General features: G+C 33.0%; 1 protein-coding gene across 18 annotated transcripts in view; it reads right to left on the bottom strand.

Moving 5' to 3' along the window:
* Positions 1–22,489, bottom strand: part of LOC127729861 (uncharacterized protein DDB_G0280205-like) — a 192,072-nt gene extending 169,583 nt beyond the window's left edge. For all 18 annotated transcript variants that reach the window (XR_007994871.1, XR_007994870.1, XM_052237784.1 and 15 more), the window contains exon 1: positions 22,418–22,489. The gene's annotated coding sequence lies outside the window, so the exon portion shown is untranslated. The remainder of the gene's footprint in view (positions 1–22,417) is intronic.
* Between the last annotated feature and the right edge of the window lie 3,997 nt (positions 22,490–26,486).

Below are 26,486 nucleotides of genomic sequence, written 5' to 3'. Positions count from 1 at the left end.
GCAATTTTTCCATTTGTAAAGGGGCATAACTCTAGAAGGGTAAAAGTGACGCCACCAAAATTCAAACTTGATCTGTGTTTTGTGGTAATAAGCATTGTGTATAAGTTTCATAACATTTGGTTGAGGCAAACTAAAGTTAGAGAACGGAAATGATAAATTCAGCAATTTTCCATTTGTAAAGGGGCATAACTCTAGAACAGTAAAAGTGACGCCACCAAAATTCAAACTTAATCTGTGTTTTGTGGTAATAAGCATTGTGTATAAGTTTCATAACATTTGGTTGAGACAAACTAAAGTTAGAGAACGGTAACCAATTTTGGGACGTACGTACGTACAGACGGACAAGGGTAAAACTTAATGCCCCCTCCGCTACGGCGGGGGCATAAAAAACAGACGACACTTGGATTAAATGTAGAACATTTTCATTTTCATTGTTATTTCACTGTGTTATTTTTATTTTTTTTATTTTTAATAAAATGCTTCGCTGGGCGCAGCTTGATACGACCGCAGAGGTCGAACCCTGAACAGTTGGGGCAAGTATGGACACAACATTCAAGCTTGATACAGCTCTGAATTTGGATTGTGATTAAATATTTGACACAGCATAGGTTTCTGACACAGAAAGAATGTGGTCTAAGAACTTCATTTTTTTTAATTTACCTATTATGGTCCAATGTCCAAAATCAAAATACATGGTTAGATTCAGCATATCAAAGAACCCCATGTATTCAATTTTTGTTGAAATCAAACAAAGTTTAATTTTGGACCCCAACTTGGACAAACTTGAAAACTGGTCCCATAATCAAAAATCTAAACACATGTTTAGATTCAGCATATCAAAGTACCCCAAGAATTCAATTTTTGTTAAAATCAAACTAAGTTTAATTTTGGACCCTTTGGACCTTAATGTAGACCAATTTAAAAAACGGGACCCAAAATTAAAAATCTAAAAACACGGTTAGATTTGGCATATCAAAGAACCCCAATAATTCAATTTTTGATGAAATCAAACAAAGTTTAATTTTGGACCCTTTTGACCTCAATATGAACCAATTTGATAGCAGGCCCACAAAATAAAAAATCTAAATACATGGTAAGATTCAGCATATCAAAGAACCCCATATATTCAATTTTTGTTGAAATCAAACAAAGTTTAATTTTGGACCCCAACTTGGACCAACTTGAAAACTGGTCCCATAATCAAAAATCTAAACACATGTTTAGATTCAGCATATCAAAGAACCCCAAAAATTCAATTTTTGTTAAAATCAAACTAAGTTTAATTTTGGACCCTTTGGACCTTAATGTAGACCAATTTAAAAAACGGGACCCAAAATTAAAAATCTAAATACACGGTTAGATTTGGCATATCAAAGAACCCCAATAATTAAATTTTTGATGAAATCAAACAAAGTTTAATTTTGGACCCTTTTGACCTCAATATGAACCAATTTGATAGCGGGCCCACAAATAAAAAATCTAAATACATGGTAAGATTCAGCATATCAAAGAACCCCATATATTCAATTTTTGTTGAAATCAAACAAAGTTTAATTTTGGACCCCAATTTGGACCAACTTGAAAACTGGGCCAAAAATCTAAAATCTAAATACATGTTTAGATTCAGCATATCAAAGAACCCCATATATTCAATTTTTGTTGAAATCAAACAAAGTTTAATTTTGGACCCCAACTTGGACCAACTTGAAAACTGGGCCCATAATCAAAAATCTAAACACATGTTTAGATTCAGCATATCAAAGAACCCCAAGAATTCAATTTTTGTTAAAATCAAACTAAGTTTAATTTTGGACCCTTTGGACCTTAATGTAGACCAATTTAAAAATGGGACCCAAAATTAAAAATCTAAATACACGGTTAGATTTGGCATATCAAAGAACCCCAATAATTCAATTTTTGATGAAATCAAACAAAGTTTAATTTTGGACCCTTTTGACCTCAATATGAACCAATTTGATAGCGGGTCCACAAATAAAAAATCTAAATACATGGTTAGATTCAGCATATCAAAGAACCCCAAGAATTCAATTTTTGATGAAATCAAACAAAGTTTAATTTTGGACCCTTTTGACCTCAATGTGGACAAAGTTGATAACGGGGCCCAAAAATCAAAAATCTAAATACATGGTTAGATTCAGCATATCAAAGAACCCCATATATTCAATTTTTGTTGAAATCAAACAAAGTTTAATTTTGGACCCCGATTTGGACCAACTTGAAAACTGGGCCCATAATAAAAAATCTAAATACATGTTTAGATTCAGCATATCAAAGTACCCTAAAAATTCAATTTTTGTTAAAATCAAACTAAGTTTAATTTTGGACCCTTTTGACCTTAATGTAGACCAATTTGAAAACGGAACCAAAAATTAAGAATCTAAATACACGGTTAGATTCGGCATATCAAAGAACCCCAATAATTCAATTTTTGATGAAATCAAACAAAGTTAAATTTTGGACCCTTTGGACCTCAATGTGGACCAATTTAAAAACGGGGCCCAAAATCCAAAAACTTAATACACGGTTAGATTCAGCATATTAAAGAACCCCAAGAATTCAAGAATAAAACCCCATTGAAATTGATCAAGAAATAAGCAATTTATACGAAGTATCTTCTTTTGCACAATACTGTGCAATTGAATATTTCTTGCTATTGTGCAATACTGTACAATTGACAATTTCTTGCTATTGCGCAATATTGTGCTATTGGATATTTCTTGCTATTGCGCAATACTGTGCAATTGAAGATTTCTTGCTATTGCGCAATACTGTGTAATTGAAGATTTCTTGCAATTGTGCAATACTGTGCAATTGAAAATTTCTTGCTATTGCACAATACTTATTATATAATAATTTACACATCCTGTTTGGTGTGTATCTCCTACCATATCATTATTATTTGCTTTTAAATATTAATCAGAAATACCCAACTTAAAATGGAAAATTTTAAAAGAAAAAAAAAAGGAAAAAAAGAAAAAAAAAGAAAAAAAAAAATCCCCCCCCCCCAAATTTTTTGAACCCCCTTATGATTCATCACCCCCAAACTCAATCCCAGCCTTCCCTTTGTGGTATGGTACCTTGCAGTACAATTTCAGAGAGATCCATACACTTGAACACAAGTTATTGTCTGGAAACTAGAAAAATGCTTATTTTTGGCCCCTTTTTGGCCCCCAATTCCTAAACGTTTCGGGCAATTACCCACAAACTCAATTCCAGCTTTCCCTTTGTGATATGGAACCTTGTAGTACAATTTCAGAAATATCCAAACACTTACACACAAGTTATTGTCATGAAACTAGAAAAATGCTTGTTTTTTGCCCCTTTTTTGGCCCCTAATTCCTAAAATTTTGAGGCAATTACCCCCAAAATCAATTACAGCCTTCCCTTTGTGATATGGAACCTTGTGGTACAATGTCAGAGAGATCCATACACTTTCACACAAGTTATTGTCTGGAAGTTACAAAAATGCTTATTTTTGGCCCCTTTTTGGCCCCTAATTCCTTAACTGTTGGTACCATAACCCCCAAAATCAATCCCCACCTTCCTTTCGTGGTATTGAACCTTATGGTAAAATTTCATGGAGATCCATTCACTTAAACTAAAGTTAGAGTGCGAAAACCAATGTGTCTTCGGACGACGCCAGACGACGACGACGACGACGACGACGACGACAACGACGACGACGACGACGCCAACGTCATACCAATATACGACCAAAAAATTTTCAATTTTTGCGGTCGTATAAAAATCATCCATTTCAGTTCATGAAATTCTCAGTAAAATGTACTTCTTATATGGTGCGTCTGACAATCAAAGTGATCTTTTTCCGGTATTGTGCTAAACAAAAGCAAAATACTTGATATAACTTATAGAACTCAGCGTATCGCAATCAGCTCTGTTCAGTCAACCGATATTCATCTGAAGTATGGTGTTCTGCAGGGATCCGTCCTCGGACCGAAACTTTACTGCATTTTCTCAAAACCCATAGGTGAAATATGTAAACGTCATAATATGTGTTACCACTGCTATGCGGATGATACTCAGGTGTATCTCGTAATTAAACCGCTTGACAATTGGAACAATATATCTGGTAGACTTGAAACCTGTATGGCAGACATAAGCTCTTGGATGTGTTCAAATAAGCTTAAATTAAACGAAGATAAAACTGAGCTGATAATTTTCTCTCCGAAACACAGAGTAAAAGAGTTCTCAGACTGTCACCTCACTTTTGGCAAAAACATCGTTAGTGATTCAGCATGCGTCAAGAACCTTGGTGTTTACTTTGACAAAGCATTGGCGATGGACCAACAGATTAGTGCGACCTCGAAATCTTGTTTCTACCAGATCAGAAATATCTGTCGAATTAGTCCATTCATTACAGAGAATTCAGCAAAGACACTTGTTTGCTCTTTTATAGTGACGTCTCGCTTGGACTACGGGAATGCATTGTTATATGGACTTCCCGCAAATGCAATCCAACGATTACAGCATGTACAAACTGACAAAACACTGCAGCAAAATTAATAACAAGAAAAAAGAAAAACGAACATGTTAGTCCAATTTTAAAATCTCTTCATTGGCTGCCAATAACATTTCCTTGCAAATACAAAGTGTTGCTTTATGTGTTTAAAGCTCTGAAACAGGAAGCACCCGTGTACCTTCAAGAACTAGTTAACATTTACAAGCCAACAAGAACTCTTCGGTCAGAAAACAACATGCTTCTAGTCAAACCAACAGTTAGAACAAAAACATACGGAGAGAGACGGTTTGATAGAGAGGCCACCGTTTTATGGAATGACTTGCCGAAAGAACTGTGAAACACGGAATCTGTGAATGCTTCAAGAAAAACATTAAAACTTATTTATTCAGAATTTCAGACAGGCTTTTCCACATAATTAATAATCGGATGGTATTAGACTTTATTCGATCTCAGTATATATTTTAATGTATCATACTTACTTTTTATTTCATTTTTATTTCCTTTACACTTTTTCATGTTTTTAGACATTTCTCATACTTACTTATTTTTTATTGCATTTTTATTTCCTTTACTCTTTTTATTTTTAGACATAAAGCTATTAGTCGAATTTCTAAATTGAAGCTCTTCTGTTGATTTTCTTTTAATATTTTTTTTTCAAAATTTATTTATATTTTAAAATTAATTTTGATGAATAATTTTTAATTTTCCTATATTGAGTTGTATTTTTTTTTTACGGTTTCTATTTTGATTCTATTGCAACACTGACACATAGATTTTCTTTTTTAATTTTGTTTATATATATATATAAAATGTACTTGAATCGTTGTTTTTTTTTTATGCATTGTAAAGCGCTTAGAGTAAATGTTTATTTAGATAGGCGCTATATCATGTATATAAACACTGTAAATAATAATAATAATAATATCACACTTGCATTAAATTCAGAAAGATAATTGTATTCAAATATATACATGTACAATTATACCTTACACTGTTAAATAGCAATAATATAGGGAATAAACAAATAAATTTGATTTCAAAACAAGCTAATTAATGATAATTGTAACTTAAATTAACATAAAGTATTGACTAACAACAGATGATTATAACACTGATTTTACAAGTAAAATACACTCTGCTAGCATTTTGTCATATATATCTTGAGGTTAATATTGTGTATTCAATTATGTAATACATGAGATATTAACTGATTACAATGTAACTGTGGTCAATTAAGATTGGCAATATAATGGAGGCGATTCCAATTTATACTCCCACCTTTCAGTGAAATTATTTGTAAATAATGACAGTCTATCATACTGTATTGTATCATTACTCTTATTTGCCTAAGAAAAGAATTGGAATAAGAGCATTTCAAACTAGAGGCTCTAAAGAGCCTGTGTCGCTCACCTTGGTCTATGTGCATATTAAACAAAGGACACAGATGGATTCATGACAAAATTGTGTTTTGGTGATGGTGATGTGTTTGTAGATCTTACTTTACTGAACATTCTTGCTGCTTACAATTATCTCTATCTATAATGAACTTGGCCCAGTAGTTACAGTGGAAAATATTTTGTAAAAATTTACAAAAATTTACAAAATTTATGAAAATTGTAAAAAATTTACTATAAAGAGCAATAACTCCTTAAGGGGTCAATTGACAATTTTGGTCATGTTGACTTATTTGTAGATCTTACTTTGCTGTACATTATTGCTGTTTACAGTTTATCTCTATCTATAATAATATTCAAGATAATAACCAAAAGCTGCAAAATTTTCTTAAAATTACCAATTCAGGGGCAGCAACCCAACAACGTGTTGCCTGATTGGTATGAAAATTTCAGGGCAGATAGATCTTGACCTAATGAACAATTTTATCCTGTCAGATTTGCTCTAAATGCTTTGGTTTCAGAGATATGAGCCAAAAACTGCATTTTACCCTATGTACTATTTTTTATCCATGTCAACCATCTAGGTTCGCGGGCGGGGTCATTGGACACAGTTTTTAAACTAGATACCCTAATGATGATTGTGGACAAGTTTGGTTAAATTTGTATTAGTAGTTTCAGAGGAGAAGATTTTTGTAAAAGATTACAAAAATTTACGAAAAATGGTTAAAAATTGACTATAAAGGGCAAGAACTCCTTAAGGGGTCAACTGACCATTTTGGTCAAGTTGACTTATTTGTAGATCTTACTTTGCTGAACATTATTGCTGTTTACAGTTTATCTCTATCTATAATAATATTCAAGATAATAAACAAAAACGGCAAAATTTCCTTAAAATTACCAATTCAGGGGCAGCAACCCAACAACGGGTTGTCCGATTCATCTCAAAATTTCAGGGCAGATAGATCTTGACCTTATAAACAATTTTATCCCTGTCAGATTTGCTCTAAATGCTTTGGTTTCAGAGATATAAGCCAAAATCTACATTTTACCCCTATGTTCTATTTTTAGCAATGGCGGCCATCTTGGTTGGTTGGCCAGGTCACCGGACACATTTTTTAAACTAGATACCCCGATGATGATTGTGGCCAAGTTTGGTTAAATTTGGCCAAGTAGTTTCAGAGGAGAAGATTTTTGTAAAAGTTAACGGACGATGGACGACGGACGACGGACGCCAAGTGATGAGAAAAGCTCACTTGGCCCTTTGGGCCAGGTGAGCTAAAAAGTGTGGGAATCAACTTTGATATCAATACACATCTTGTACCAAATTTTTTTCAATTACTTACATAAGCATAAGATACTGATTAAATACTTTTAAAATTCTCATCAACTGCTTACATGGCTTAAATTATAGATCATTATATATATATATTACTTTTTCACATGAATTAATAAATAGTAATTTGATAATAAATTTTGATTTACAAAGGAACTACATTTTGTACATGTATATGCAAGTGTATATCTAAAACAAGAAATGAATGTAACAGGATGCTGTTACGAAGTCTCCCAAACGAAGCTCCCACAATTCGTAATTCCCAGGGTCGCCTGACATTGGGCAACTTCCAGTGAAAATTGGTTTGGTCCAGTAAAGTTATATGCATTAGTGATGCCTGGGGACTAATCTTGTATATCATTCAAATCATCTTGGCATGACAAACCAGAATATATATGGTTTAGGGGTGGGGATCTCGACCATTTACAAGATACTAGAACATTGGGGGTGGGGAGGAACCCCTGGGGACTGGCCCTATACGTCATTCAAATGTTCATTACATGACAAACAGGAATATATATGGTTTAGGGGTGGGGATCTCAACCATTTACAAGATATTAGAACATTGGGGGTGGGGGGGACCCCTGGGGACTGACCGTATATGTCATTCAAATGTTCCAGACATGACAAATAGGGATATATATGGTTTAGGGGTGGGGATCTCAACCATTTACAAGATATTAGAACATTGGGGGTGGGGGGACCCCTGGGGACTGACCGTATATGTCATTCAAATGTTCGAGACATGACAAATAGGAATATATATGGTTTAGGGGTGGGGATCTCAACCATTTACAAGATATTAGAACTTTCTCAAATGGCAGGGGGTGGGGGTGACCCCTGGGGACTAACCCTGTATTTCATTTGATGTGCTTTATCATGACAAACCAGAATATATATGGTTTAGGGGTGGGGATCTTGACCATTTACAAGATATTAGAACTTTCTCAAATGGCAGGGGGTCGGGATGACCCCTGGGGACTAACCCTGTATATCATTCAAACCATCTTAGCATGACAAACTAGAATATATATGGTTTAGGGGTGGGGATCTTGACCACTTAGAAGATATTAGAACTTTCTTAAATGGCAGGGGGTGGGGGTGAACCCTGGGGACTAACCCTGTATTTCATTTGAAGTGCTTTATCATGACAAACCAGAATATATATGGTTTAGGGGTGGGGATCTCGACCATTTACGAGATATTAGAACTTTCTCAAATGGCAGGGGGTTGGGATGACCCCTGGGGACTAACCCTGTTTATCATTCAAACCATTTTAGCATGACAAACCAGAATATATATGGTTTAGGGGTGGGGATCTTGACCACTTACAAGATATTAGAACTTTCTTAAATGGCAGGGGGTGGGGGTGACCCCTGGGGACTAACCCTGTATTTCATATGATGTGCTTTATCATGACAAACCAGAATATATATGGTTTAGGGGTTGGGATCTTGACCATTTACAAGATATTAGAACTTTCTCAAATGGCAGGGGGTCGGGATGACCCCTGGGGACTAACCCTGTATATCATTCAAATCATCTTAGCATGACAAACCAGAATATATATGGTTTAGGGGTGGGGATCTTGACCACTTACAAGATATAAGAACTTTCTTAATGGCAGGGGGTGGGGGTGACCCCTGGGGACTAACCCTGTATTTCATATGATGTGCTTTATCATGACAAACCAGAATATATATGGTTTAGGGGTGGGGATCTTGACCACTTACAAGGTATTAGAACTTTCTTAAATGGCAGGGGGTGGGGGTGACCCCTGGGGACTAACCCTGTATTTCATTTAATGGGCTTTATCATTTAGAACATTTTCAATTAAAAAGATTGTGTCTATCACAAACGGTTTTCAATTTATAATCATTTGAAAATTAAAAAAAATAAAATCCCATAGGGTTCTATAGTAAAACCCTCTTTTCTTTTTGCCCCTCAAAGTACCCCTTTATAAACCCCACTGCACAAACAAAACCCTGATTGCACCACTAGACATGTTAGTCTAACATATTGTGAAACCCTAAGTTAATCTGACAAGCGGTTTTGGAGAACGGGTGCGGACAAGTTCAAATTTAAAAGCGGCGGAAGAAGAAGAAGAAGAAGAAGAAGAAGAAGAAGAAGAAGAAGAAGAATAATAATAATAATAAGAACTGAGCAAAAACAATAAGTCTTCCCAAACTTCGTTTGGGAGACTTAATAAAGTAGCTGTTCAACCAATTTTTTCTTCATTTGAGGGCAAATAACATGTCAAAAGTTGATAATAAATGATCAAAATGGTGTATAAAGTTTCTGCAAGTCACAAAAACACATAATTAGTTTCATGATATGTCTTCAACTTAGAATTCTGCACCATCTCCAAATCCAGAGTGATCACATAGATCCAGCATGGCTGAATAAAAAATTATTGCAAAAAATTGATGCATCAAAAGCAAAGTTTGACAGCAGTGAACTAAAATATTGTGAACTTGTGTATGCAGCGTACTAACATGGCCCGCAGAGGAAGACCGAAAGGCGAAAAGTGCAGAATTGTCTGTCGTTGGATTGCCCAGAAGAACAAAGAGGGCCTTGCTGTTTATCAAAAAACGGCCAAAGAAAAAAAAGGAAGGTAAATAACTTGATTACAACAATATGAGGCAGTATATATTGATGCGAGCTGACAAAAAATTGCAAAGAATCAATATCAGAGTGAATTTTTTTTTATCATTTTGATGGAACTATAAATTAATGATTTAGTTTAGCCAACCTGAAAATAATAAGCTGTTGGAACAGTATGACTAGATTTTGGATACTTGATGAACTGTTCAAAAGAGCATGTACTATCGCAAATAGAAATGAAATTACGATCGATAATATTAGAAGACAACATATTAAAACAACATCACATGTTTTCAACAAAAATTTTGGACGAAAATATATTTCAAAAATAAAAAAATACTTTTAACCTGAAGCATGTCAGACAGGCATTGATTGATTGTTGGTTGCTTAACATCCAGTGGCAAATATTTCATGCATGTTCAGGATGCGACAGGCATTGAAAGCTTCAAAGAGGGACATTGTAGAGTGGAACTGTTTTCGTGCAAAACCGAGGGCATCACTCGTTTTTTATGGCTGCCTTGAGTGGTTCCACCAAAAATGTGTCAGACTAAAACATCCACCCGAAAGCACATACATGATGTGCAGATTACATGTATATATGCAATATTTTGTATCATTGAATTGATTATGAATAAAACTTCAAGTTTAATTTTAATATATTACATCAGAAGTGTGCAAGTGCAAACCACTATACAGTATAATGGATAACTTAATTAGCACACAGTTGAAAAAAATGTTTGACCATCAACATGTTAAGGTTCATGTGGACCCTTTGGCTAAAATGGCTGAGATTTCACCTCAAAATTTACTCTTGAGCATAGACTAACATGTGTATCTGGAAAAGTTTTAAGGGCATAGGATACAGTTACAGGGGAGGTAATGACGTCCCTAACGTAAATTCTAATGCAACATCATTTGTAATGTTCATTTTGATTGGATAATGTCACCATTTTTCATGGCATCAATTCACAATTCACAATTGATGCCATGAAAATGTACGTAGTGATTTTCCTACCCTTTTTCAAATGGGGCCTGGGCCCTAGGCAATTGGGAAAATGTGTCGTATAACATGTGAATTGGGAAAAAATAAATCATTGTTTTCATCATAGTTTAATGAGGTTATTTATTAAAATTCCAATTTTCTGTCATGACCAAATTTTAACATATCATTTTTTTTTCTTGGTGCATTTTAATTTAATATATATCATCAGGGTTTTTCATACTAATGATAAAACTTGATTAAATTGGGAATTTTCAGTGTTCATTTGGGAAAAAAATAGGGTTTTTCTAATTGGGAATGGGGCCTATATTCGGACCCAAAATAAAGGCAGGAAAATCACTGGTACGCGCAAGCGCAGACGACGTATGACAGATTTTAAATGTATGATTTGACGTTGTTTTCTGTAAGTTTCATTAGAATGGAGAAAACAATATTGTATTTTATGTAGGACGGCATCAATTTGTGATTTGATGGTCGCAAATACCCATTTACTGGCTCTGCTAACATGTCGCCAGTAAACTTAATTTGCAACCATCAAATCACCAATTGATGCCGTCGGAGCTTAAAATACAGTACAGTTATCTCCTAAATGTTATTTTTTTAATATGTCAAACTGTGACGTTTCGAGAAAAGATGCATTTTTCGACTGATTTTTATCATTCAAACTGATTTAACCTGAAAACGAGTTCATGGACCCCTTTTCTTAAAAATGATTTTAGGCTTGATTGAATTGTGTATTAGATTATTTGTGCTAATTTTTTTGAACAAATCACTGATGAATTTTTGTTAAATCAGATAAATATACAGCCAAAAATGCTATTTTTTTTTACTAAAATCATGAAAATGTGATAACAAGAGGCTGTCAGAGTGACAGCAAACCGGATTTTCCTGCAGAGGACAAACCCTGAACAGTTGAGCAAGTATTGACACTTCATTTAAGCTTAAAACTGCTCTGAATTTGGATTGTGGTTGAATATTTGACACAGCATAGGTTTGTGACACAAAATGAATGTGGTCAAAGAACTGAAATATTTGAAATTGGACATTTATTTAATTACCTACTATGGTCCAACATCCAAAATCTAAGTACATTGTCAGAATCAGCATATCAAAGAACTCCAAAAATTCATTTTTCAATGAAATCAAACAAAAGTTTAATTTAGGACCCTTTGGACCACAATGTAGACCAATTTGATAAAGGAGCTCACAATCCAAAATCTCTCAATACATGGTAAGATTCAGCATTTCAAGGAACCACATAAATTCAATTTTTGTTAATCAAACAAAGTTTAATTTTGGACCCTGATTTGGACCAACTTGAAAACTGGGCCCAAAAATCTAATTTTTAAATACAGGTTTAGATTCAGCATTTGAAAGAACCCTATATATATTTAATTTAAGTTGAAATGAAACACAATTTAATTTTATCCATATATTTTCTGTGCAAAGGGAAATAACTCAAACTTGATAAATAGACATGATTATAATGAATAAAGTGATGACTAAGTTCTATAAAATTAGATATGATGTAATTTTTCAAATAATAATCAATAGTATAATAACAACAACCAATGATGACTAAGTTCTCTTAAATTAGATATGATTTAACACTCAAACATTGTTAAAATCAGCATATCAAAGAACCCAAGAATTCAATTGTTGATTAAACAAAAGTTTAATTTAGGACCCTTAGTACCTCGATGTGGTATTATCTAACTAATAATGAAAATAAATACAGGTTTAGATTCAGCATTTCAAAGAACCTTATATATATTCAATTTATGTTGAAATCAAACACAGTCTAATTTTGGACCCTAATTTGGACCAACTTGAAAACTGGGCCCAAAATCAGAAATCTAAATATATGTTTATTAATAGACAATCTAAGCTAAATTTTAAAAGGAGTTCACCTAATCCAAAAAATATATATAGCATTCAGAAAATTAGTTTTTACAGAATAACAAACAATTTACAATTTACCAAAGTAAAGAAAAAAAAATCAAAAATTTTATTTATCATTAATACAATGTCTTTTAAAAATCTATAAAACTTATCTGTAATTATCTTCAAAATGTCTAATAATGAATAGTAAATTTCTAACTATATTTACTACTAAATAGCTTTTAATCATCAACACTTAGAAAACAGAAAATTTTCAAATAAATCTGTCACTCAAGATAAGACATTAACCATATGTTTAGTAAACTGATTACAGGACTTATAAACAGGTGAAAATTATCTATAAAGGATTAGCGTAATCAAACTTAATGCATATAATTAACAATTTCTGTTCAAAGGAAAATAATTCAATCACAAACAAGAAGAAGGTGGATATAACCCCAGGGGACTTGCCTTAAATTTCATTTGATTTGTTTCATTGTAACATACAAGAATATACATGTATATGGTTTCGGGGTGGGGATCTTGACCGTTTACAAGTTTTCAAAAAGAAGGGGGTTGGGGGTTACACCAGAGGACATCCCTTCCCCTAAATTTCATATGGTTTAGGGGTGGGGATCTCAACCGTTTACAAGTTCTTAAACAGGAAGAAGGTGGGAGTAACCCCAGGGGACTCACCTTTTATTTCATTTGATTTGTTTTATTGTAACATACAAGAATATATATGGTTTCAGGGTGGGGATCTTGACCGTTTACAAGTTATCAAAAAGAAATGGGGTGGTAGTTACCCCAATGGACTTCCCCTATATTTCATTTCATTTGTTTTATTGTCCCACAGGGAACGAAAATCAATTTTGGGACATACAGCATACGTACTTACAGACAGACAAGGGTAAAACTTAATGCCCCCTCAACTACAGCGCAGGCATAAAAGTGTGGCAAACTGATTTGCCAAACTGAAGGACAAACAGACAGAGAGACAGACAGACAGACAGACAGACAGACAGACAGACAGACAGCCTACCAAAAAACTTTCAGACAATTTACCAATGATATTTCGCCAATAACTCAAATTTATTTCCATGAACCAGTAACAAAACACCAAAATAATTCTCTAAAATTAGATATGACTTAACCACTCATAAATCTCTAAAATTAGATATGATTTTATATTTATCAATTAAACACATCACTTTTCAAAACAAATAACTCAAACTTATTTACATAAACCAATAAATAAAATGCTCCGCAGGGCGCAGCTTGATACGACTGCAGAGGTCGAACCCTGAACAGTTGGGGCAAGTATGGACACAACATTCAAGCTTGATACAGCTTTGCATTTGGATTGTGATTAAATATTTGACACAGCATAGGTTTTTGACACAGAATGAATGTGGTGTAAGAACTTACAAATTTTAAATTGGACATTCACCTATTATGGTCCAATATCCAAAATCTAAATACATGGTTAGATTCAGCATATCAAAGAACCCCAAGAATTCAATTTTTGATGAAATCAAACAAAGTTTAATTTTGGACCCTTTTGACCTCAATGTGGACAAAGTTGATAATTGGGCCCAAAAATCAAAAATCTAAATACATGGTTAGATTCAGCATATCAAAGAACCCCATATATTCAATTTTTGTTGAAATCAAACAAAGTTTAATTTTGGACCCCGATTTAGACCAACTTGAAAACTGGGCCCATAATCAAAAACTAAATACATGTTTAGATTCAGTATATCAAAGAACCCTAAGAATTCAATTTTTGTTAAAATCAAACTAAGTTTAATTTTGGACCCTTTGGACCTTAATGTAGACCAATTTGAAAACAGAACCAAAAATTAAGAATCTAAATACATGGTTAGATTCGGCATATCAAAGAACCCCAATAATTCAATTTTTGATGAAATCAAACAAAGTTTAATTTTTGACCCTTTGGACCTCAATGTGGACCAATTTAAAAACGGGGCCGAAAATCCAAAAACTAAATACACGGTTAGATTCAGCATATTAAAGAACCCCAAGAATTCAAGAATAAAACCCCATTGAAATTGGTCAAGAAATAAGCAATTTATACGAAGTATCTTCTTTTGCACAATACTGTGCAATTAAATATTTCTTGCTATTGCGCAAAACTGTACAATTGACAATTTCTTGCTATTGCGCAATTTTGTGCAATTGGATATTTCTTGCTATTGCGCAATACTGTGCAATTGAAGATTTCTTGCTATTGCGCAATACTGTGCAATTGAAGATTTCTTGCTATTGTGCAATACTGTGCAATTGAAAATTTCTTGCTATTGCACAATACTTATTATATAATAATTTACACATCCTGTTTGGTGTGTATCTCCTACCATATCATTATTATTTGCTTTTAAATATAAATCAGAAATAACCAACTTAAAATGGAAAATTTTAAAAGAAAAAAAAAAGGAAAACATGAAAAATAAAATGCTCCGCAGGGCGCAGCTTGATACGACCGCAGAGGTCGAACCCTGAACAGTTGGGGCAAGTATGGACACAACATTCAAGCTTGATACAGCTCTGAATTTGGATTGTGATTAAATATTTGACACAGCATAGGTTTCTGACACAGAATGAATGTGGTCTAATAACTTAAAAATTTTAAATTGGACATTCACCTATTATGGTCCAATATCCAAAATCTAAATACATGGTTAGATTCAGCATATCAAAGAACCCCAAGAATTTAATTTTTGATGAAATCAAACAAAGTTTAATTTTGGACACTTTTGACCTCAATGTGGACAAAGTTGATAACTGGGCCCAAAAATCAAAAATCTAAATACATGGTTAGATTCAGCATATCAAAGAACCCCATATATTCAATTTTTGTTAAAATCAAACTTAGTTTAATTTTGGACCCTTTGGACCTTAATGTAGACCAATTTGAAAACGGAACCAAAAATTAAGAATCTAAATACACGGTTAGATTCGGCATATCAAAGAACCCCAATAATTCAATTTTTGATGAAATCAAACAAATTTTAATTTTGGACCCTTTGGACCTCAATGTGGACCAATTTAAAAACGGGGCCCAAAATCCAAAAACTTAATACACGGTTAGTTTCAGCATATTAAAGAACCCCAAGAATTCAAGAATAAAACCCCATTGAAATTGGTCAAGAAATAAGCAATTTATATGAAGTATCTTCTTTTGCACAATACTGTGCAATTAAATATTTCTTGCTACTGCGCAATACTGTACAATTGACAATTTCTTGCTATTGCGCAATATTGTGCTATTGGATATTTCTTGCTATTGCGCAATACTGCGCAATTGAAGATTTCTTGCTATTGCGCAATACTGTGCAATTGAAGATTTCTTGCTATTGTGCAATACTGTGCAATTGAAAATTTCTTGCTATTGTACAATACTTATTATATAATAATTCACACATCCTGTTTGGTGTGTATCTCCTACCATATCATTATTATTTGCTTTTAAATATAAATCAGAAATAACCAACTTAAAATGGAAAATTTTAAAAGAAAAAAAAAAAATCCCCCCCCTCAATTTTTTGAACCCCCTTATGATTCATCACCCCCAAACTCAATCCTAGCCTTCCCTTTGTGGTATGGTACCTTGCAGTACAATTTCAGAGAGATCCATACACTTGAACACAAGTTATTGTCTGGAAACTAGAAAAATGTGTTTTTTGGCCCCCAATTCCTTAACGTTTCGGGCAATTACCCCCAAACTCAATTCCAGCTTTCCCTTTGTGATATGGAACCTTGTAGTACAATTTCAGAAATATCCAAACACTTACACACAAGTAATTGTCATGAAACTAGAAAAATGCTTGTTTTTTGCCCCTTTTTTGGCCCCTAATTCCTAAAATTTTGAGGCAATTACCCCCAAAATCAATCCCAGCATTCCCTGTGTGATATGGAACCTTGTGGTACAATTTCAGAGAGATCCATACACTTGAACACAAGTTGTTGTCTGGAAACTAGAAAAATGCTTATTTTTGGCCCCTTTTTGGCCCCTTATTCCTAAAATTTTGAGGCAATTACCCCCAAACTCAATTCCAGCTTTCCCTTTGTAATATGGAATCTTGTAGTACAATTTCAGAAAGATCCATACACTTTCACACAAGTTATTGTCATGAAACTAGAAAAATGCTTGTTTTTTGCCCCTTTTTTGGCCCCTAATTCCTAATATTTTGAGGCAATTACCCCCAAAATCAATCCCAGCATTCCCTTTGTGATATGGAACCTTGTGGAACAACGTCAGAGAGCTCCATACACTAACACACAAGTTATGTCTGGAAGTTACAAAAATGCTTATTTTTTGCCCCTTTTTGGCCCCTAATTCCTTAACTGTTGGTACCATAACCCCCAAAATCAATCCCAACCTTCCTTTTGTGGTATTGAACCTTATAGTTAAATTTCATAGAGATCCATTCACTTAAACTAAAGTTAGAGTGCGAAAACCAATGTGTCTTTGGACGACACAGGACGACGAAGACAACGACGACGCCAACGTCATACCAATATATGACCGCAAAAATTTTTGAGGTCGTATAAAAATGAAAAAAAAAAAAATACCCCCCCACATTTTTTGAACCCCCTTATGATTCATCACCCACAAACTCAATCCCAGCCTTCCCTTTGTGGTATGGTACCTTGCAGTACTATTTCAGAGAGATCCATACACTTGAACACAAGTTATTGTCTGGAAACTAGAAAAATGTGTTTTTTGGCCCCTTTTTGGCCCCAAATTCCTAAACGTTTAGGGCAATTACCCCCAAACTCAAACCCAGCTTTCCCTTTGTGATATGGAACCTTGTAGTACAATTTCAGAAAGATCCATACACTTACACACAAGTTATTGTCCTGGATCAAGAAAAAGGCTTGTTTTTTGCCCCTTTTTGGCCCCTCATTCCTAAAATATTGAGGCAATTACCCCCAAACTCAATTCCAGCTTTCCCTTTGTGATATGGAACCTTGTAGTACAATTTCAGAAAGATCCATGTGTCTTCGGACGACGCCGGACGACGACGCCAACGTCATACCAATATACGACCACAAAAATTTTTTTGCGGTCGTATAAAAACCAGCAAAATACTTCTCTAAAATCAGATATCATGTTATATCTATTTCCATATTATAATCAAATTTAATTAATAGTTGCTAATATTGTTTCTTTCATGTGTCAAAAAAATAATACAGATCTGCAACTTATCTATCAATGTCATAAACTTTATCTCATAATTAAAATAGATTATTATCTAATTAAAAACAAGTTTAGATTCAGCACTTAAAGAACCCTATATATATTTAATTTATGTTCAAATATAACACATACAAACTGATTAATTTTCCCAGGGGACCTGCCCTTTATTTCATATTTGTTTTTTTGTCCCATACAAGGATATATATGGTTTAGGGGCGGGGATCTCAACCATTTACAAGTTCTTAAACAGGAAGAAGGTGGGAATGACCCCAAGGAACTCACCTTTTATTTCATTTCATTTGTTTTATTGTAACATACAAGAATATATATGGTTTCACCGTGGGGATCTTGACCATTTACAAGTTTTCAAAAAAAAGGAGAGTAGGGGTTACCCCAGGGGACTTCCCCTAAATTAAATTTGCTTTAATTTATTGTCCCATACAAGTACATATATGGTTTAGGGGTGGGGATCTCAACCATTTACAAGTTTTCAAAAAGAAGGGGGTAGGGTTTACCCCCGTGGACTTCCCCTATATTTCATTTGATTTGATATATTGTCCCATACAAGAATATATATGGTTTCTGGTTGGGAATCTTGACCGTTTACAAGTTATCAAAAAAAAGGGGGGTAGGGGTTACCCCAATGGACTTAACCTATATTTCAATCAGAAAACAGTAAATTTTCAAATAAATCTGTCACTCCAATGATTATCATATGCTAAAATATTTCAAAGATCTAATTAATAATGAAAATAAATCATATCATATGCTGAAATATTTATAATATCTAATTGAACAGAACTATGGTTGTTTAACATAGTACTCTAACATAATTAATATATAACCATTTTAATAACCGATATTTCCTTTGAAAATCCGGTTAAAAATGAATTGATTCCAAAGAATTGTTACACAAACACACTTATCATGCCTATGTAGAGAAGATATTAAAGATGTTTTTTTCAAAACTCTGCATGCGTTTATCTTTTGAAACAAAAAAAGTTTAGTATGTGTTTCCATTGGATGGACAATGATAGAAATGTCCAGGAAACTAAAATGTCCAGTAAATACCTAAAATTTCTACCCCATTTATCTCTCAAAGGTAGCACATGAAGGTATATTTTTTATTACATATTTAAATTGACTAGGTGAAAAAAAGCCTGTAGACAAACTTTCATCAAAAATTCACTGTCAGTCAGGGGTACTACTTGACTTGAAGAAGTAAATATTAATATACTTATACAAGTAAATTTGTAAGATACTTATACAAGTTTATTTTATTTACTTGTATAGGTAAATTATTTTAATGGCCCGTAGCTATATACATTCAGATTTTTTTACTTATACATTTGTACAAGTAAAAAAGTCATACTATCTTCTTTTCTTGAATTTCTCAGGACTTCGTTTCTCTATTAGAATTTTAATTGTCTGTCCTTTGCAGATGTCTTTACTAATCAAGTGTAATTTCATGGACAATGAAAGTCTCATTTGTCTGTTATCTTCAAAACACTGCCCTTTTACAAGCCTCCAAGGGGCAATTTTTGAAGGCCTTGGGCAATAATTTAAGATCTTTGCACAAATAGTTTCTTTGTTGAATTAATGAGATGAAACTTGAACTCTAATTAAAAATTAGAAGCTAACCAGAGAAAAATTGTTTAAGGCATGTTTTTACAACCCAAAACATGAGAAGTTTAGGGATTGTAAAAAAAAATTACTTATACAAGTAAATTTTTTTGAGAAAATTAAGGGGAGATTATTCAAACCTTATAAGAAAATATGAATATAACAAATTTACTTAATATATAAGTATATTATCATGATTATTATTTACTTCTTGAAGTAAATAAAAATATCTTGTACAAGTAGTACCCCTGACTGACTGTGTGATAAAAACTGCATATTAGGCCAAAAAAAAATATATGTCTGTTTACGGTAACCTGACCAACCCTACTTTTGAGCGCCGTCCCTAAGTCATTTTATTTCCGTCGTAAAGTGAAAAATAAATTGAACTTGTGTCAAAAGCGAAGTTAGTGTTGCAAATAATATAAATCAATTGCCTGATACATCCAAATGTTCACAATCGTGAATATGACAGCTGTTTTAAGGAAATTCGCAACTCACGTGATGAAATAAACACTTTGCCGCCATTTTTTTCCAACCAATAACCAAGGGAAATAATCCAACCATTAAAAAAACACGTAAACTCTGCCCATGATCAACTCGGACCATGACAAGACAAAACAGCATGACTCAAAATCATGTCACAAAAAATAAAATGAAAAAATAAAATAAAATGGAAATACCGACCTACCTACCCAATTTTTAAAAGTATGTAACCTTAAACAGACATATATTTTTTTTTGGCCTTATAGATAAAAAAAATTCAAATGCATTTTATGTTTTAAAATCTTTTAAACTTAACTGGATTTTGCTGTGCACTTTTTTTCGTCCCTGCAGAAGATGATATTATCACAAACAGTTGAGTTTCACTTGAAATGGTCCATTCAGGTACACAGTTTAAATCACCAGTTACTGGGTTCTCACTAGGAATTTTTCATGGTGAGTCCCAATAGATTTTGATGAGTCCAGGATGCATGTAAATTTTTGTGTGTTAATATGATGAAATATGATGAAATAAAACTAAAATGATGCATGTTGGATTGGTAGTTTTTATTATATCAATAAAAGTTATGATCTCTTAATAGTTATTGTTCATTAATTTACAACATATATGGACTGCCATTTCCTCTTTTTCTTTGGTTAAGTTGATGTAGTGACTGAAGTAACTGAAGTTGTTGTTTCTGAAGATCTTTCTATTTCTATCAATTCTTGGTGTAGTGGGTCATTGACTTTTGGTCTTATACTTGGTTCTGATGATTCAATGTCATCAGGTATCCTTTTGAAGAAGGACTTCAACTTTGACTGACTCTGGCATTGTGAAACTGATGTCATTTTGTTGGACAAGCCAGTATTTATAAGAAATTGGGATTGCATGAACACAGACTTGTCACAGTTCATATTATTTATCATTAATCAATTTTAATTATATTTAATCATTGAGTTAATAATCACTTTGATGTTTGCATCATGATAATTATTATAATCTTTAATAAAAACAAGCAAATCTAAAGTGAACACCGTAACAGTAAATGATTTTTTATATCATTTCATATCAAGTTCTCAAAATTTTTTACTTTGTTTCAATCGATAAGTACGTGATGTTCAACACATGGAAATATTCAAGCTTTTCAAATACTCATAATTTTTTTAAAAATCGGTAACTATTACATATTTATTAATCAGTTTGAACAGAATTATTATATTTTAGGATGAAATACTTAAATTTTTAAAAAAAGTTATCAGTCAACAAAAATATTCATCTACGCATTACATAATTTTCCAACATTGACTTCCGGTTTAGTTTCCTGTCAAAACAATGTCGACGATCATGAATCTTCTAGGCAAAACGATGTGTTTTGGACTCGGGTGGGGGGATACAACGAGGACGCGTCCCATGGACTCACGGGTTTCAAAAATGAGGCGCCTCGAACGTGTATATGAGTCTTAACAAGAACCCTGAATTATTGTCAGGTATATTTTGTAGCTCTATTGTCCATGTCAATCAATACACCTTAATTTTATCGTTATTTGTCCGCCATTATTGGACATCACAAAGGTTCCCGTAAAATTTTGACGTCATAATAGAAAATATCTGACGCCACAATGGAAAAGTGATTGTTGTATGACGTCAAAAGTACTAGTTCAAGCGGGACAGCTTTCCAAATAGCGATAAGGTGTATAGAGTTTCCTTCAATTATTACCTGCGGGGAAGTTCTCAAACCTCTTTCCCAACTTTGTTTATTTTGCCACCGTCTGGAAGAATGAAAAAAAGTGCGCTGCCAAATTTTCCAGTTAAGTTTTTAATTTCTAAACATGCTAAAAGAGAAAATGTATTTGAATTTTATTTATCTAGAGCATGCTATGCTTTAAAAAATTTCCAGATACTCAGGTTTGTCTGTACAATGAGTAAATTTTGAGGTGAAAATGCAGCCATTTTAGCCGAAGGCTCCACATGAACCGAAATGAATAGCAGATCCTAGATGCCAAATAATTTATTACAGAGTCATGAGTCATGGTGATACTGATGCCAGTGATGGTTTTAATGTTAAATAAAAAAAAATGTTTGTTATTGTTCATCAATTTAAAAACTACAATTATAACCGTAGAAAAATTGTCCAAAATGCTAGGGGCCACATGGCTCCTTGAAAAATAAATAAAGTTCAAATCCTGGTTACGTTTTCACCAGAATTGGCATTCGAATTTACAATTGGGTTACGTGCCCCTGTAACTGCTCTCGCATCTCGAATTTGTTTTACCCTATACGACCTATTAAGAGATACATTCTGATTTCGTAATAAATTCGACTTTCAGGACAAACTCTTTCATAAATAATTGCACTATGTATTATCCTCTCACTTACGTCTACGGTTGAAATCTTTCAGTTACGCCAAAGCTACCGAGTGCTAGGTGTCGCTGTTGGCAATTGAAATAAGGTGGTCGGTAAAAGTGGTAACCCGAACCCGAACCCGAACCGGAATTTGCCGGAAATTTGCCGAACCGGAAATCTTTAAATATGATTTGTTATCATTCTTTAGAGATTTTTGTTACAAAAATTAATGGATATGGTGTAAAATATAAAGTTTTATGTTATGTATGAGTACGCTTTTGTTCTTAACTGGCAAAAGACTGAAAAAAAAGTTTTCTATGTTTCCGCCTTGGTAAAAGTGGTAACCCAAACTCGGGAACCTATTTTTCTTTATTTCTCTGTATTATCTGATTTCTTGAGTGAACACTCTGACTTCGTGTGATGAATATCATCTTTCATTTCATAAACACAAAGATTTTTTTCAAACTGTATAAAACACAACCATTTATTTCATTTCTAAGTGAATAAGTAGGAAACCGAACCCGAAAGGGAGACAACTCGTTTTGAAATAGTTGCACAGGTAAATGAACGCAATAAAACCGTACCGGATTCCGAATGGACTTTGGTATGAACCCGGGCTCTGGAAAGATTTTAACCACGTCAATGCTTTTAAGATTATTGTCAGGAAAAAACAGTAAAAATAACAAGAGGACAAATGAATAAAAAAATAATAAATAAATAAATAAATAAATAAATAAATAAATAAATAAATAAATAAATAAATAAATTGATTAATAAATGGAATTACTGGAAATAACAATATAATAAAAAAATTTTTTAAAGAATTTCATAGAAAGCCAACATAGTTACATAACACATCACCGTATCGGTTTTTTTTTCTCTATTTACAGTCCAATCATTACTGGTAAGTTATTGTGGAACGGAAAATAAAAGTAAATTGTCGTCGTGCAATTGATTCTGAATGATAAATGTCAAATATAATGAAGATGGTATATTGCGGAATATAAATGAAGTTTCGATATTATGTTGATAAAATGTCATAAGTTATTTATGACATTTTATCAACATAATATCGAAACTGTCCTAAGATAGGTCCTAAGGATTTCTTAGGACAGAGATTTGGATAAAGTTAGGACTGACTGACAGAAAGGGTTAGCATGCACATCGAAGCTATCTTATGATTATATAAGCTGGGATGTCCTAACCGCTGTATTAAGTATTGGCGTATAATGAATGGCCTTATAGTAAATGGTAAATTTAAATGAACGAAAATGAAAATATTGTATCAAACCAAGCCATACATTTGTAATTCTAAATAAGAAAAAACTATTAGTTTTAAATTAAAGGTAATAAATAATTGGTATATAATAATTGTACATTATAATTGTATGAAACAAAAAATAATACAAAAATTATAACTTCGTTTTATATAAGCTTATCGAAAATAGTTATAGCTAAATGTGTAATCATTAAAAACAAGTGAGGTTGAATTCGAAGTGTCACGGTTTCATACTTCAAAGTTAAAAGACAAAATACGGAGTACTTCAACTATTGTGCGTTTGTTGATTTTGAAATAAAGCTGTTGACTTTGTACTTAGAAACTCTTTATATTTCAAACTTCTACAAAACCCATGAACCGGATTTTTTTTTTTTTTTAGAGTTGTAAAGATATGTATCAGATACGAAATCTTGCATAGTTTATAATAATGAAAAGTCTGCCTTACTTTTTGTATTTGATATAGGAGCAAGTCAAGGGGGAATCTCTAATCTATCTCGTTTTCTTTATTCTTGATTGACTTGCAAGACTTTCTAGAAACTACAAAATCTAAAGGGCTAGAAACTGTATTAAAGAGATACAGAAAATGAATAATGGTTTATTTTGCTGTTTGCTGATGATACAATGTTAATGTCAGAAACTTGCAGGATTTACAGATGATGCTTAACTTTTTTTTTAAATTAAACAATGGAAACTGGAAATAAATGGAAAAAAACGATATCTTGTTTTCATAGGTCGATTGTCAATGAATTTGAAATTTGATATTGATAATCATAGAAATTGTGGCTGTAAATGAATATAAAGGGCTCAATTGTTGAAGGCCGTACGGTGACCTTTAGTTGTTTAAGGCCTTGCGGGTGCCCATAATTTCTTTCATTCTCTTTATAAGAACTTTATAGTCTTCTCATTCTAATCCTACCATATCTTCTTATATCTGATGTAGTTTGTTTTTTTTAATTCGCAACGCTTGTTTGTAATTATCAGCGTGTGATTTATGCTTCATGCCAAGGAATTGCCTCTGTTGAAATTCTGCAAACACCCCATAGAGCAAATTACATGGATGATTAATATTGACCTTTTGGTATATGGCCGTGTTCTAAGCGACACGTACATGAAGGTCATAAATTAATTTGTTGAATGAAATCAAATCTTTTTTTATCTACTAATGAGTGCCGTAGGAGGTCGACCGGAATTTTTAGCGAGGATTTCATGGCATGTAACAGATAGAAAACTCAGGGTTAGAATTCATAGAACAGAAAAGGGGCAGTGGCAAATATTTCATGTATATTATGAACACAGAGAAGATTACCCCGGCACCCTTTGACAAAAAAAAACCTTCTTTTTCTTATTTGTGCCTTCGGACTTTATGTTTTGAATTGTAGTTTCACTTTCCATATTCGGTATTTATTAAAATGTAAGCTCCACGCGGTAAAAATCACGTGATGCAGGAATATAGTATCTTGGAGTTCAGCTATTTCTTTCTTTTCGGGCGGGGACTCCAAGCAAACAACATGCATGTGTATAACGGCACTGCAGATTTTCGTATTAAATAAAGAAATTTGCCGGTCCGGTACATGAATAGATTGGTTAGAAAGCAAGGTTTTAATTTAAATTAGATTGGAAAGATTAATTCGAGGGTTGAAAATAGAGAGCACAAAAAAAAAGGGGGGGGGGGGGGAGGTGTTCCACAGGGAATATTTATATCTTATGAACTCTACATTTGAAAGGTTTGTTATTTTTTTTTTATTTAATTAAAAAAGAGAAAAACAAATGTAAGACAAATTGTGAATGGTCTTTCTTCCTTTTCCCATGACAATTACCTGAAAAAAAAAATAATAAAAAATAAAGAATTTTCAATTAAGATTACTATTTTTGTTCATTACTAAGTTGGATTTTGGTAAAGTTTCATGCTAAAAAAATGAAGTCTAAGTAGTGACTCCTTGAAACATAGATATCTGAAATTGAATTTTGATTCTTTACATGTTTTCGGTATTAAAGACAACAAATCCTTAAGTAATAAAAGTTTGCTTCAGAGTTCGAAAGACTTATTTATAAAATTTCAATACAAATTTGCAAATTTTACACGACTGTCTGATTCCAGAAGCAGCATGTAAAATTGATTTGAATGATTTACCGCATATGAAAAAGGATACTTAATCAAAGCAATTTTTAATTGTAAATTTGTCACAGAATTTGCTAAATCGCCGTCTATTGGTAGTGAGGTAGTTGTTTAATGCATTTATCTTGACGAACAGCGAATTTTGAGATTTTTTTTCAATTTGAAAATTTGAATCCATAAAATTTGTACGGATGGTTTTTGAAAACATCCTGTTCCTAATCTAGGTGCAGTACGGTTGTCCGTAGCCCTTGGTGAAAGTTAAATAACTAAGTTGATACATAAATGAAAAATCATTGAAAAAAAAATCATTAAACATCTTTATTGCCTTTTATATATGAAGGAACGATATTGTTCGTAGGAAAAAATAAAGCAAAAAAAGGAAAGATATTGTTTGTAGGAAAAGAAAATAAAGGAAAGAAAAAGAAAGATATTGTTCGTAGGAAAAGAATATAAAGAAATATAGGAAAGATATTGTCCGTAAGAAAAGAATATAAAGCAAAAAAGGAAATATATTGTTCGTAGGAAAAGAATATAAAGCAAAAAAGGAAAGATATTGTTCGTAGGAAAAGAATGAAAGCAAAAAAGGAAATATATTGTTCGTAGGAAAAGAATATAAAGCAAAAAAGGAAAGATATTGTTCTCAGGAAAAGAATATAAAGCAAATAGGTTTTCTTAGGTGAACACAAAATTTTAGAAACATATCCTGA

The sequence above is a fragment of the Mytilus californianus genome, unplaced genomic scaffold (genome assembly GCF_021869535.1).
Source record: "Mytilus californianus isolate M0D057914Y unplaced genomic scaffold, xbMytCali1.0.p SCAF_2, whole genome shotgun sequence".
NCBI lineage: Eukaryota > Metazoa > Mollusca > Bivalvia > Mytilida > Mytilidae > Mytilus > Mytilus californianus.
Note: the sequence above shows the minus strand (reverse complement) of the source record. Positions and strands in the feature narration are given on the sequence as shown.